The sequence below is a fragment of the Meriones unguiculatus genome, chromosome 20 (assembly GCF_030254825.1).
Source record: "Meriones unguiculatus strain TT.TT164.6M chromosome 20, Bangor_MerUng_6.1, whole genome shotgun sequence".
Taxonomy (NCBI): domain Eukaryota; kingdom Metazoa; phylum Chordata; class Mammalia; order Rodentia; family Muridae; genus Meriones; species Meriones unguiculatus.
The window spans coordinates 19,514,975-19,529,449 of record NC_083367.1 but is presented as its reverse complement, the minus strand read 5'-3'; the positions used below and the strand labels follow the sequence as shown (position 1 = coordinate 19,529,449).

Genomic DNA, 14,475 nt, shown 5'->3' with positions numbered 1-14,475 from the left:
GTAAAACACAGTGGCGCTGTGACCTGAAATATTTCTGGCTCCAGGAAAGTGGCATTTGGACAGGAAACTTTGGTGTTGCATGTGTAAAAACCTACAAAGATGAGAATTTGTGTACACTCATTTTCTAGTATCTTAAACTTTGACTATTTTTTTTAACCATTATTTTCTGGTTTGAAGATAACTGTAAATGACCACAACTGAAATCTTTTCTACCAGTTTCTACTGAAAAACAGACTGTATTTCTGACTGGACTTAATGTCAGCAAGTGATGACATTACATTTTAACAAGTTTTAAGGGTTGCAGAGATACTTCAGTGCTGTATTCTGTTATCGTCAATCACCTCACAAGGTCCGTAAAGAGCCAGATGAACAAAGATATAAAGAGAGACAGCATGCATCAGAGGACTTCTGTGTGAGTTCAAAATCAGTTTTTGCACTCCAGGATAAGCCAGTGAGGGGCTTCCCCGACTCAAATTGCCTAATGAGTCTTGGAGCCTCTGTTATATGGTGCCTGTTTATTCTTACTTAAACCCGGCATGAGTAGAAAAGAAAGTATCTACCAATGCAGAGGACACTTTCCTCTATTGTTAATCTTTTCTTCAGAAAAACAAAGGTATTAATTATAACAGTGTCCAGAATTCAGAGTGCTTCTAAAGCTCTCTCGCTCTTTCTCTCTCACACATACACACACAATGAACCACTGTTGTCTTCTTACTCTCTCTTCTAAAATAATTTGTAGAGAGTTTTGAATTCTAATCCATAAGCTTTTATATTATTCTTTTAAGGTTCTTAAATTGGTTTATTGATAGCTATGCAGTGAAAAATTTATCTGATTTATTTTCTCTGAGAGATTTCTCAAGAAATACTGAAAAGTGAGGAGTGGGTTCTGATTTTTTTTTTATCCTGATGTGTCTGAAATGATATCTTTTGCAAATGCGCACAGATGAGGCTTGTCTGGAGATAACCCCATCGTCATATTCTTTAATCTTTAAAGAAGTGGCATTGCTCTGTTGTTTCCCAGCATTAATCTTGCAGACAAAAAATAAAGACAACATAATTATTTTATTTTGTAGACAACCTATTTTATTTTTCTTTATGTAAGCTTATGGGATTTTTTTAATCATTGCAATTCATAATTGTCCTTAAGGTATGGCTAACTGTGAACTTTCTATCAATATTTATGACCTACATTCAGGGAAAGCTCTTTCTCTCTAAAGGCAAAGCCCAGGCATATTTTTTCTTATTATTTTATTAACTGTAGACTTTCCTTTACATTATTTGTTTCTATTTTATGTTCTCATTTGGGAAACACCCTGAGATTATGAGGCAGACATAGTCAAGACTATTGCACCAAGGTACTTATTTATTTATTAATATATTTCTAGTTCTTGGGATAGTCCTAGGCATGGACTATCACCGAGTTTTGCTCCATATCAGTGATCTATTAAAATCATTTCTATAGTCTTCTTGTGTTTATTATATCCTTAGCTGTGTCCCACTTCAGGGCCTTCAAACACAGATAAAGTTGAAGAGAAATTAAAAAAAAAAAACAAGACTGTATTGAGTACCAGGAAAATTTATTAGAATAATTTTTAGTTCACTATTTCTTTATTTAATCATCATGGTCTACCACAAATTGGTAGCTGAATGAAACAGGCAACCTTTTCCTCTTGCTTTAAACAAGTGATTATTGCTTCTGTCCCTAATAAGAAGAGGTGGAACTTTATGAGAAGTCTCTGTAAGGATGGCAGCTTGGAAGCTTGGACAGTGGGGGCCAGATGATCTTTTATATGAGTACAATGATTTACATAAACATTTACTTCAGTGAAGTAATTTAATAGTTTCTTAGATTTAGTGTCTTCCCTTGGAGTTTTTTGTTTGGTTTGGTTTGGTTTGGTTTTGGGTTTTTTTTTTTTGCCTTTGTTACTGCAAAGAACATATTTATAAACAGTGTACATGGTAGTAAATACTGATATTTTGTACACACTTTTGATCAGTGATGCCCAATACTTTTTGCTCACTGGTCTTACTAGAGCAGTTTTAAAGGTAACATTATCTGAGTCACTGTCAAAAATATCTTATCTTCTGGACCTGAGGTCTCTCTGTGTGTATCTTTGCTCACACACACTACTGTGAAGAAAGAAAGAAGGACATTTCTGTACCTGTTCATCTGGTGATCATTTGATGCATGGAACTGTTATGGTGACTGCTTGCAGCAGAAATCACATGAGATATGGTCAGTCATCTCCTGGATCAAATCACTCCCAAAATACTGTGACATCTATGCAGAACCGTGTATAGGCATGCAGAAAGCCATGCAGAACCATGCAGAAAGCCATGCAGAACCATGCAGAGCCATTAGAAGTCATTCGTAGCAGTGGCTGTGCACATTTGTCAAACATATCTAAGAATGTGGTCGTGCTTGTCACACAGGAAACATGACACATTGAAAAACAAAGATTACATGTGTCTTTTCATATGTGAAGAAAAATTTGTTTTAGAAAATACTTGTCAGACAATCCAATCTGTTATCTTCAGATTAGCTCCCATTACACACCTTAAGACTGTACACTGTAGTTCTCCTTTCCATTCAGTTTCTGCACCTAACCGTATGAAGTCTAAGTTGAGATAGGAGCAGTGTTTTGTTTGCTTTGAAAAGTTCTCATTATTCAACATCAAACGCTACTGCAATGACAATCCCTAATTTTAGATTATAAAAATTACAGATTGTGTTGATAGTGTCCTTCAGGTCAAGATGATAAATTTTGGGTTCTTATGTACGTGTTTTCAAATATTTAATTCACAGTATTATACGAAAATATTTTTTAAAAAGAATCGTTTTTGTTTAGATTTATTTTTAGTTTTAGTTTTATGTGTGTTAGGTGCTTGTGGAACCTGTACGCGTTTGATCCTTTGGAGTGAGAGTTCCGGGTGGCTGTGGGCACCAGATACGGGTGCTGGGAACTGCAGCAGCCATCACTCTTTACTACTGTCCTTTCCCCACTTTTTTTCTTTTTCTTTTTTAATTTTTCATCAATTACACTTTATTCATTCTGCATCCCCCAATAAGCCCCTCCCTCCTCCCCTCCCGATCCCACCCTCCCTCCTCCCTCTGCATGCATGCCACTCCCCAAGTCCACTGATAGGGGAGGTTCTCCTCTCCTTTCTGATCTTAGTCTATCAGTTCACATCAAAAGTGGCTGCATTGTCCTCTACTATGGCCTGGTAAGGCTGCTCCCCCCCCCAGGGGGAGGTGATCAAAGAGCAGGCCAATCTGATTATGTCAGAGGCAGTCCCTCTTCACATTAATATGTAACCCAAATGGACTCTGAACTGCCCTGGGCTACATCTGTGCAGGGGTTCTAGGTTATCTCTATGAATAGTCCTTGGTTGGAGTATGAGTTTCTGGGAAGTTCCCTGTGTTCAAATTTTCTTGTTCTGTTGCTCTCCTTGTGGAGACCATGTCCTCTCATCATTTCCCAGTTCTTACCTAAAATTCCATTCACTCTACCCAACAGTTGCCCATCAGGCTCAGCATCTGCTTTGATAGACTGTAGGGCAGAGGCTTTCAGAGGCCCTTTGTGGTAGGTTCCTAGGTTGTTTCCCGTTTTCTTCTTCTTCTGATGTCCATCCTCTTTGCCTTTCCGGATGGGGATTGGACATTTTAGTTAGGGTCCTCTCTCTTACTTAGTTTCTTTAGATGCACAGGTTTTAGTGGGTTTGTCCTATGTTGTATGTCTATATGAGTGAGTATATACCATGTGTGTCTTTTTGCTTCTGGGACAGCTCACTCAGGATGATCCTTTCCAGATCCTACCATTTACCTGCAAATTTTATGATTTCCTTATTTTTCATTGCTGAGTAATATTCCATTGTGTAGATGTACCACAATTTTTGCATCTATTCTTCAGTTGAGGGGCATCTGGGTTGTTTCCAGCTTCTGGCTATTACAAATAAAGCTGCTACAAACATGGTGGAGCAAATGTCCTTTTTGTGTACTTGAGCCTCTTTTGGATATATGCCCAGGAGTGGTATGGCTGGATCTTGAGGAAGCGTTATTCCTAGTTGTCTGAGAAAGCGCCAGATTGATTTCCAGAGTGGTTGTTCAAATTTACATTCCCACCAGCAGTGGAGAAGGGTTCCCCTTTCTCCACAACCTCTCCAGCATGTGTTCTCACTTGAGTTTTTGATCTTGGCCATTCTCATGGGTGTAAGGTGAAATCTCAGGGTTGTTTTGACTTGCATTTCCCTAATGGCTAGTGAGGTTGAGCATTTCTTTAAGTGCTTCTCTGCCATTCGGTATTCCTCTACAGAGAATTCTCTGTTTAGCTCTGTTCCCCATTTTTTAAGTGGATTAATTGGTTTGCTGCTTTTCAACTTCTTTAGTTCTTTATATATACTTGATATGAGTCCTCTGTCAGATAAAGGGTTGGTGAAGATTCTTTCCCAATCTGTAGGCGGTCGCTTTGTTTTGATGACGGTGTCCTTTGCTTTTGCAGAAGCTTTTCAGTTTCATGAGGTCCCATTTATTGATTATTGATCTTAGAGCCTGTGCTGTTGGTGTTCTGTTCAGGAAGTTTTCTCCTGTACCAATGAGTTCTAGGGTATTTCCCACTTTTTTTTCAAGCCGATTGAATGTGTCTGCTTTTATGCTGAGGTCTTTGATCCACTTGGACTTCAGTTTTGTGCAGAGTGATAAGTATGGATCTATTTTTCCTTTTCTACATGTAGACATCCAGTTGGACCAGCACCATTTGTTGAAGATGCTATCTTTTTTCCATTGAATGTTTTTGGCATCTTTGTCAAATATCAGGTATACATAAGTGTGTGGGTTTATTTCTGGGTCCTCTGTTCGGTTCCATTGATCCACCATTCTGTTTCTATGCCAGTACCATGCAGTTTTTAAAACTGTTGCTCTATAGTACAACTTAAGATCAGGGATGGAGATACCTCCAGAAGATCTTTTACTGTAGAGGATTGTTTTAGCAATTCTGGGTTTCTTGTTATTCCATATGAAGTTGAGAATTTTTCTTTCCAGGTCTGTAAAGAATTGTGTTGGTAATTTGATGGGTATTGCATTGAATATGTAGATTGCTTTTGGTAAGATGGCCATTTTTACTATGTTAATCTTTCCAAGCCAAGAGCATGGGAGATCTTTCCATCTTCTCATATCTTCTTCTAATTCTTTCTTCAGAGATTTGAAATTTTTTTCATACAAGTTTTTGACTTCCTTGGTTAGGGTTACTCTGAGGTACCTTATGTCCTTTGTGGCTATTGTGAAGGGTGTTGTTTCCCTAATTTCTTTCTCAGCCCTTTTTTCTTTTGATACAGGAGGGCTACTGATTTTTTTCAGTTAATTTTGTATCCCGCCACTTTGCTTAAGGTGATTATCAGCTGTAGGAGTTCCCTGGTAGAGTTTTTGGGGTCACTTACGTATACTATCACATCATCTGCAAATAGTGATAATTTGACTTCTTCCTTTCCAATTTGTATCCCCTTGATCTCCTTCAACTTTCTTATTGCTCTAGCAAGGACTTCCAGCACTATGTTGAAGAGATATGGAGAGAGTGGTCAGCCTTGTCTTGTCCCTGATTTTAGTGGGATTGCTTTAAGTTTCTCTCCATTCAGTTTGATGTTGGCTATAGGCTTGCTGTATATCGCCTTTACTATGTTAGATATGTGCCTTGTATCCCTGATCTCTCCAATACTTTAAACATGAATGGATGTTGGATTTTGTCAAATGCTTTTTCAGCATCTAGGGAGATTATCATGTGGTTTTTTTCTTTCAGTTTGTTAATATGGTGGATAACATTGATGGATTTCCATGTACTGAACCACCCCTGCATACCTGGGATGAAGCCTACTTGGTCATAGTGGATAATATCTTTAATGTGTTCTTGGAATTCGGTTTGCAATTATTTTATTAAGTATTTTTGCATCAATGTTCATAAGAGAGATTGGCCTGAAATTCTCTTTCTTTGTTGAGTCTTTGTGGGGTTTAGGTACCAAGGTGAGTGTGGCTTCATAGAATGAGTTTGGTAATGTTCCTTCTGTTTCTATTTTGTATAATAGTTTGAAGAGAATTGGTGTTAGCTCTTCTTTGAAGGTCTGGTAGAATTCTGCGCTGAAGCCATCTGGTCCTGGGCTTTTTTTGGATGGGAGACTTTTGATGACTGCTTCTATTCCTTTGGGAGATATAGGACTATTTAGTTGATTTACCTGGTCTTGATTCAGCTTTGGTAAGTCAAATTGATCAAGAAAATTGTCCATTTCATTTAGATTTTCAAATTTTGTGGCATATAGACTTTTTAAGTAAGTCCTAATGATTGTTTGGATTTCCTCAGTGTCTGTAGTTATATCCCCCTTTTCATTTCTGATTTTGTTGATTTGGGTGGTGTCTCTCTGCCTTTTAGTTAGCCTGGCTAAGGGTTTGTCGATCTTGTTGATTTTCTCAAAGAACCAGCTCTTGGTTTCATTGATTCTTTGAATTGTTTTATTTGTTTCCAATTGATTGATTTCAGCCCTGAGTTTGATTATTTCCAGTCGTCTACTCTTTCTTGGTGTGTCTGCTTCTTCTTTTTCTAGGGTTTTTAAGTGAGCCATTAAGGTGCTTGAATGAGCTGTCTCGAATTTCTTCTTGAAGGCACTTAGTGCTATGAATTTTCCTCTTAGCACTGCGTTCATTGTGTCCCACAAGTTTGGGTATGTCGTGCCTTCATTTTCATTGATTTCTAGAAAGACTTTAATTTCTTTCTTTATTTCTTCCCTGACCCAGCTGTCATTTAGTAACAAGTTGTTCAGTTTCCATGTGTGTGTAGGCTTTCTGCTATTTATGTTATTGTTGAGGTCCAGCTTTATTCCATGGTGATCAGACAAGATACAAGGGATTATTTCAATCTTCTTGTATTTGTTTAGGCTTGCTTTGTGACCCACTATATGGTCTATTTTGGAGAAGGTTCCATGAGGTGCTGAGAAGAAGGTAAATTCTTTTGTGTTTGGGTGTAAAGTTCTGTAAATGTCTGTTAGGTCCATTTGATTCATGACGTCTGTCAGAGACATTGTTTCTTTGTTTAATTTCTGTTTTGTTGACCTGTCTTTGCTGAGAGTGGGGTGTTGAAGTCTCCCACTATTAATGTGTGGGGATCTATATGTGCTTTAAATTTTATCAATGTTTCTTTCACAAATATGGGTGCTCTTGTATTTGGGGCATAGATGTTTAGGATTGTGATGTCTTCCTGGTGGAATTTTCCCTTGATGAGTATGAAGTGTCCTTCCCTATCTCTTTTTATTAATTTTGGTTGAAAGTCTATTTTATCAGATATTAGAATGGCTACTCCTGCTTGCTTCTTGGGTCCATTTGCTTGGAAAGTTGTCTATCAACCCTTTACCCTCAGGTAATGTCTATCTTTGTGTCTTAGGTGTGTTTCTTGTATGCAACAGATTGCTGGGTTTAGTTTACATATCCATTCTGTTAATCTGTGTCTTTTTATTGGAGAGTTGAGTCCATTGATGTTGAGAGAGATTAATGACCAGTGGCTGCTAGATCCCTTGATTTTGATGTTGGCTGTGGTCATCAGTTTGTGTGCTCGGTTGCTTTTTGTTTTACTGAAGTGAGGTTATTTATTTCCTGTGTTTTCTTGAATGTAGCTATTTTTACTGGGTTGTATTTTCCCTTCTAGTGTGTTCTGTAATGCTGGATTTGTTTGTAGGTATTGTTGAAATTTGTTTTTGTCTTTGAATATCTTGTTTTCTCCATCTATGAGGACTGAGAGTTTTGCTGGGTATAGTAGCCTGGGCTGACATCTGTGTTCTCTTAGGGTCTGCATGATATCAGTCCAGGCCCTTCTGGCTTTCATAGTCTCTGTTGAAAAGTCAGGTGTGATTCTAATGGGTTTGCCATTATATGTTATTTGGCCTTTTTCCCTTGCGGCTTTTAGCATTTTTTCTTTGTTCTGTATACTTACTGTTTTGATTATTATGTGGCAGGAGGATTTTATTTTCTGGTCAAATTTGTTGGGTGTTCTGTAAGCCTCATGTATTCTAATTGGCCTCTCCTTTAGCTTGGGGAAATTTTCTTCAATGATTTTGTTGAAAATATTTTCTGTGCCTTGGAGAAGGGAGTCTTCTTTTTCCTCTATACCTATTATTCTTAAGTTTTGTCTTTTCATGTTGTCTTGGATTTCTTGGATGGTCTGTGTCAGGAAGTTTTCGGATTTAACATTTTCTTTGACAAATACATCGATTTCTTCTATTGTATCTTCTATATCTGAGATTCTTTCTTCCATCTCTTGTAGTCTGTTGGTTATGCTTACCTCTGTAGTTCCTGTTTTCTTCCCTAGATTCTTCCTTTCCATTATTTTCTTCATTTGTGTTTTCTTTAATTTTTCCAATTCTATCTTCAGGTCTTGAGTTGTTTTGTTTACTTCCTTCACCTGTCTGATTGTACTTTCCTGTTTTTCTTTTAGTTCCTTCAACTCTGTTTCTTTTATTTCATTCAGTGCTTCAAGCATTTCCTTTCTAAAGGCCATAAACTGTTTGGCTGCAGCTTCCTCTATTTCTTTACCGATGGCAATATTCTGTTTGAGTTTATCTTCCTCTATGTCTTTACGTATCTTATTTGTTTCCTCTGTTATCATCTTCATGAGCGTAGTTGTTAGGTCATCTTCTTGGATATCAGTTATGCTGGGGTGTCTAGGGCTACTTGCCCCTGGGTAACTGGGTTCTGGAGATGTCATATTGCTCTGTCTTTTGTTGCTTGAGCTTTTACGCTGACCTCTACCCATTGTGCTATCTTAGGTGTTTGGGGTTATTTTCTGGTGGTTCCTGGGGATCCTGTGGTGGAGAGAATCCCCTTTGCAGAAAGCTGGTTTTTCCTGAAGGGTGTCTTCTCAGCTTTTTGGGTATAGTCCCTGGATGGCTGGTGTTTTTTCAGGAGTTGCTCACCTCAGGTTTATAGACCTGAGTGGTAACTGTGGTCTTTGTTAGTCGAGAGGGTTCTCCTCTCACCCAGGGAAGTCCTGAGGGCAGCTGCCCTGTTTCTGGGTTTCTTGTTGTAAATTTAATGATCAGCTGCTGTGACCCAGTTGGACATCAGGCGAGCAGCAACTGTTTGTGCCTCTGTCTGGAGCACAGCTGAGTGATGGCCCCACTGGTCTGCTTGACTGCTAGGCTTTCACAAGGGAAGGATTGGGTGATTTAAGTCAGTACAGTTTCCTTCCTTCCCTGCGGATTCTCTGGAGACACTGACTCCCAGTGTCTTTTTTGCCCTGGTGCACACTACTCAGTGTCAGCCAGCTGGCTGGCCGCAGAAACTGTCTGTGCCTGGAGCACAGCTGAGTGATGGTGGCTCAGTCTCTGCCAGCTGTCTGGTTCACAGAAACTGCCTGTGTCTGCCTTTGCGGCCTTTGGGAGCCTGGGCGCCTCCCTAAGCTGGGTAATTTTCCGGGGACGTTTTCAGGCTGGGGGTGTCCGGTGAGTGCTCTGAGATCAGACCAGCTGTTTCCCTCCCTGTGTGTTTGCACCGGACAGTGAAACTCATTCGCTGGTGCCCTGGTGCCCACAGTTCTATCTCAGGTGGCGAATCAGGGGCGCAGGCAGGCAGGGCTCTGTGCTGGAGCCTCGGTCTCAGGCTCTGGATCCGGGCTGGCTCCTAGGGTGCCTGTGGAACCCGAGTCTTTTCCAGGGGACGTCTGGGTGACCTAAGGCCGGTCCCAATCGTTTCCTGTACCCTGGGGTTATATCTCGACTGAAAATTCCAGTCTCTGATAGTGTGGTGCACAGGGTTCAGTCTGGGACCGTGACCAGAGACACTGGCTTGTGGCTCTGGGCTTGGGCTGGGGCTAGTGGCTGGCAGCCAAGTGTCTGTCGGAACTGGGATCTCTTTCGTGGTTTAGCTGGGTGAGTTAAAAGCTGATTGAATCCCCCACCGTGGGGTATCCTCTCACCTGGGAAACACAATGACTGTGTTTTATGGCCGTGAGTTCTGATTACTGGTCACTGTGCTGATCCTGCTGCTGCTGCTCAGAATGAGAGTCCTCCCGGTGCTGCCATCTTGCCCCTCCCCCCTCCTTTCCCCACTTTTAAGTTTTAATCTCAAAGCAATTAGATAATTTAAGTAAACTGAAAAATATTATCAGGTACATGCAGATTTCATACTATCTTAGAATTTAAAAAATCCAACAAAACCCACGAAATGGTGGTTAATCTGTATTGTCTCTGCATATGTCTTCATGAGTTATTATATGCACAGCCCTGGCACTCTGTGTTGCCCATCATCTATGGGGGAGTTTCTACATACTAGTGGGTTCCTGGAATCCAGATAGTATCAAACCACACTTGGCAATATTTTTATACATACATATTTATTACAAAATTTATAAACCATATATAATCAAAATAGACATACTATAATAGAGTAATTAAAACAATATTCTGTAAAAATGATGGGAACATGTTCTCTGTAAGGCTTATCTTAAAGTATTCTCACTTTTTCCTTGGATGGTATGAGATAGTTAAAAGGGACACTTTTACTTCTCTTAGATCTATCCAAGTTGCTAACATCATTCTTCAACTCTTAGGTCATTTTAAATAGAATAAGGGTCAGTTGAATAGTAAGCCTTGTGACTCCTAGACACAAACTGATAACTGAGATGGGTACTGAATGATAATAGGAGTGAATAAAAGGACTGACAAAGGGATAATTTACATTCCAGAGGAGTGGATCAGAACAGTGGGAAATTTACCATGCTTTTTAGAATGAGTCGCAATTTGAAAATTATGAATTGTTTATCTCTGGACTTTCCCAAGTCATATTGTTAGTTTGTGGTTGACTGGAAGTAATGGAATTTGGGAAAGTGAAACCAAGGATAAGGTGGGACAAGTGTTCTGCTATCATCACAGACATTCCATTTTTCTCCTCTTTATTATCACTAATGCGTCCACTACTACTAACAAAAGAAGAAACAGTAGTAACAGTAATAATATACTATAAATGTATTGTGTGAAAAAATTATCTTGGGGAGACACAGCACATAACATGACACAACACACACACAAGTCTATTCAACATAGAATATTGCAGACCAAAGTAATAATTGCAGTAATGTCTAAATTGGTGTCACTGAATTAATAACTGGAATACGAATGAGGGGTTCACTTCCAGAAATGGAAATGGATGACTCAAAGACAGCGGCATCACTGCAAAGCCAACCCAACACCAGTGATGACTCACAGAAATTCATCTCTGTAGCTCTCTGCACAACATTCAGGCAGTTCAACAGTCTGAGAATCTCTCCTCTGCATCTTTCTGTTCAGTCTCCTTCCCAGCAGCTGTTTACTATGGGAGAGGGGCCTTCAAGAATCTTCTGAATTTCCACTTTCCCATTCTTGTGTACTTTTGTTTACTTCCTGAGTCTTATGCACTCCTTACCTCTCTCCTGGATAGAATGCTTTCTTTGCAAAACTACTACTACATGACATAGAGAAAACCTTCTGAAACACTATCCATCCGACAACATTCAAAGCACTTCACATTCAGAAACTCCCCTACTTATCACAATAACCTTATAAGAATGGACTCTTCATCTCCCTCATTGTATGGCAAAGGGAACAAAGGCAAAAGGAGGTCAATGACTGAAAATGTTGAGAGCTGGAGTTAGAGTTGAAGCTGTACTCTTCACTCTGTTATATTTAAGTTGTTCTTAAGCATATAAAGCCTAATTAGAAACATAAACGTAAAGACCCAGGGATGGAGAGTAGAAAATGTGCTCAAGATAAGAAACTTCAAACAAAGCAAATGAAAGAATGACTGCCTTGTGAGGTGTGGACATGAATTTTAAAGAACTAAATCTGATTGCAGCTAAACTCAATACTGGAACCTGGAGGGCAGGATGACAATGTGCTTTATTTATTGGATCATAGAATTCAGCAAAACAACTGGCTGTACAAAAAAGCCAATTTTTAATTCTAGGCTATACCTTCAGGATTCTTAGCTACACTTAATGTATTTGGTATTATATTGCATGCAATAATGTATATAATTTATTTCACTAAGGAAGTTTAAGAATGCAAACAAGATTTTCCCATTAACAGTTCTTCTTGTATTCATACTTTCCCCAGCTCTATTTTTTAATTTTTTTTATTTATTGTAATCTATTCTCTTTGTAACCCAGTTGTACCCCCTCCCTCATTCATGCTCAATCCCACCCTCCCTCTGTCATCTCCCATGACCCTCTCCAAGTCCACTGATAGGAGAGATCCTCCTCCCCTTCCCTCTGATCCTAGTCTAGCAGGTCTCATCAGGACTGTGTCTTGTCTTCCTCTGTGGCCTGGTAAGGCTGCTCCCCCTCAGAGGGAGGTGATCAAAAAGCCAGCCACCTAGTTCATGTCAGAGACAACCCCTCTTCCCCTTACTAGGAACCCACTTGGATATTGAGCTGCCATGGGCTACATTTGAGGAAGGGTTCTAGGTTATCTTCATGAATGGTCCTAGGTTGTCCCAGATCTATTTTTTAATCCATACATTTAAGAATCACCATCCATCTTTTTCTATTTTTTTTAGTGGCAGATTTTTAAAAAAAATTTTAATATAATTTTTTATTTATTGCATCTTATTCACTTTGTATCCCAGATGTAGCGCCACCCTCTTTCCCTTCTATCCACCCTCCCTCCCTCCCTCTTCTCCTTCCTTGTCCACTGATAGTGGAGGACCTCCTCCTCTTCCATCTGACCCTATTCTATCAGGTTTTAAATAATTATCTCACTCTTTTTCATGGAACATTCTAAGTAGTTTACTGCGTCAAGATGAGGTCGACTATCTCCTGTCAGAAGCTCACTGAAATGAATGATGAATGCAGGCTTCATATTTCCTATGAGAAGTGTGTGGCCACAAACATAGATGCAGATGATCTGGGTGAAGAGTGGACGGGCTGTGTCACCCTAGTGAGTGGTGGGAATGACAAACACAGTTTTCTCATAGCAGGGTGTCTTGGTACACTACAGAGTGTGCTAGCTATTGCAAAAGTGATATTGTTATAGACCAAGGAGAACTGGAGAGGGGAGTGCAAGTCTCTGCTGATGCACTGTTGAAGCCAACCTGAGTGTTCTCAATTTGGTTGTTCTAAGAAAAGGAGACAAGGATATTCCTGGACTGACAGATACTGTTGTGCTTTGGTGATTGGAGTCCAGAAGAGGTACCAGAATCTGATAGCTTTTCATTCTCTCTAAGAAGATGATGTCTGGGAATATGTTGTTAGAAAGCCCTTAAACTAAGAAGGCAAAAATCCCAGGACCAAAGCACCCAAGGTTTAGTGTCTTGTAATTCCACATGTCCTGAACAGTAACACAAAGGTATTGCTCTAAAGAAACAATAGACTAAGGAAAACAAAAAGCAGGCTGCAGGATATGCTAACCTTCTGGCCAAAAGAATGAAGGAAACAAAAAAAAAAAAAAAAAAAAAAAAAAAACACGAGGAGATGTATGCTGTCATCCTTGAGAGATTCTGACCTGGCCTGCAGGTCAGTCGAAGGAGACCCTAAGGAGAGGGCGCAAGAATGGGACAAGAGATGTGAGAAATGAAGACCAAGACAGTTTCTCTGATCAAGGTCTCGGTTTATTATTTTTTCTACATCCTTAATATAGGCAAGGCAAACGGAATGTAATTGCCTTTGGCAGGGTTACTAAGTAACTAGGAATCACAGGATGACCCACCAGTGGAGTCACAAGATGTGCTAATAATGGTGTATAACAGGACGACCCAACAAACGGGTCACAAGGTGTGTTAATAATGATTGTTTGCAAAGATCCTCAGAAGTGTTACTCAGGAAGCCCCGAGGGGAGAGGAGGGTTTAAGGTGTTTCAGGAAGATGACCTTTATTGCAAGGCCCAGGTCAGCCAGGAATGCACTATTGTCATTAAATATGACAATATTTAAGAATTAACAATAATTAAGAATTCTGGGAGCAACAAGGTGCCAGAAGGCTTCCCACAAGCGTCAACCAAGTCAGAGCTTCTAAGTCTGAGTAGAGTCAAATATACATCTTAAAGAGTAATAAATAAATGATCAGACCTTCAAAAACCCATTATTGGTGTCTTTAATGTACACTTAATTATTTAATTTATAAGCTACTATTGCATATATAAAAGTCAATCATCTGTGTAATCATCCCTACCAAATTTTTTAAAAAGAATTTAACCTATAATTGACTTCTTCCATGTGGCTCCTCCAGCTCTGCTCACTGTTCAAGTATAAACATGATTTGTTCTTCATCTCCATCATGTCCTTGACTTCCTGAATACAAAGAAACACACAAATATCCAAAGGGAAGACATTTCATCAGGAACATTTTTATATCTAGCATTCAGATAAATGTTTCATACTATATAATCCTTCTGCATCTTGCCTACTTTAGGTAACTATGTGTTTTAAGAGATAATTTCAATTATGTATATGATACTAATTTGTTAATTTTTGACTCC

General features: G+C 39.4%; 1 pseudogene; it reads left to right on the top strand.

Moving 5' to 3' along the window:
• Positions 1–12,801: 12,801 nt before the first annotated feature.
• LOC110562093 (small ribosomal subunit protein eS6-like) lies at positions 12,802–13,502 on the top strand (annotated as a pseudogene).
• The last annotated feature ends 973 nt before the right edge of the window (positions 13,503–14,475 follow it).